Raw genomic sequence first — 926 nt, 5'->3', positions numbered from 1 at the left:
TGTGGCAAGACTCAATCCTCTCTTCAGTGTAGACACATGAAAACACACTTAGAATTAGCAAAAAAGCAACTAAAGGACCCTCAGACTGTGAGAAATAATATTCTCTGGTCTGATGAAACTCAATTCCAAGCATCATGTTTGAAGGAAATCAGGCACTGCTCATCGCCTGCAGAGTAGCATCTCAAAAATAAAGTGTGCTGGTAGCAGCCTCATGCTGTGGGGCTGTTTTTCAGCAGCAGGGACTGAGGAACTCGTCAGAGTAGAAGAAAAGCTCAACGCACCAAAATATTGAGATAGCCTTAATGAAAACCCAGTTCAGAGCATTCAGAAACTCAGACTGGGCAGAAGGTTTACCTTCCAACAAGACAATGGACTTAAACACACAGCAAGAGTGGCTTATAGACAACTCTGTGAATGTCCTTGAGTGGCCCAGCCAGAGCCTGAGCTTGAACCCAATCAAATATTTCTGGAGAAACTTGAAAATATGCATTTGCTCCCATCCAACCTGACAGAGCTTGAGAGGTGAAGAGATGAGGAGAAGAATAGGAGATAATTGCCAAATGCTGATGAGTAAAGCTTGTTGCATCAAACAAAAAAGACTTGAGGCTGTAAAGGTACTTCAGCAAAATATTTAGTTCCCTTTCGATACTTTCACTTCGTACTGCGTCGCTAGACGCTACGTGAAACTCCTTTTCTCCGATTTACTGAAGCCTTTTTTTTCAATCACAGCATCTGCACTGCCATTGTTTCAGAAATGAACCAATGCGCGAGCCTATGGCGAAGCAGCGCGCCCGAGCCTGCCAAAATGGGCGGGGCATCTGGCTATATAAGCAGGTGCTCGGCATAGGATCACTGATTCTTTCTCCTTCAGCGACTCTACTGCTCTTCGCTGATTCTACGAGATTTGAAGCCTTCACCTGCAAGCT

The sequence above is a fragment of the Sinocyclocheilus rhinocerous genome, unplaced genomic scaffold, assembly GCF_001515625.1.
Source record: "Sinocyclocheilus rhinocerous isolate Xijiao unplaced genomic scaffold, SAMN03320098_v1.1 scaffold3268, whole genome shotgun sequence".
Lineage (NCBI taxonomy): Eukaryota > Metazoa > Chordata > Actinopteri > Cypriniformes > Cyprinidae > Sinocyclocheilus > Sinocyclocheilus rhinocerous.
The sequence above is the reverse complement of the archived record's forward strand: the minus strand, read 5'-3'. Positions refer to the sequence as shown.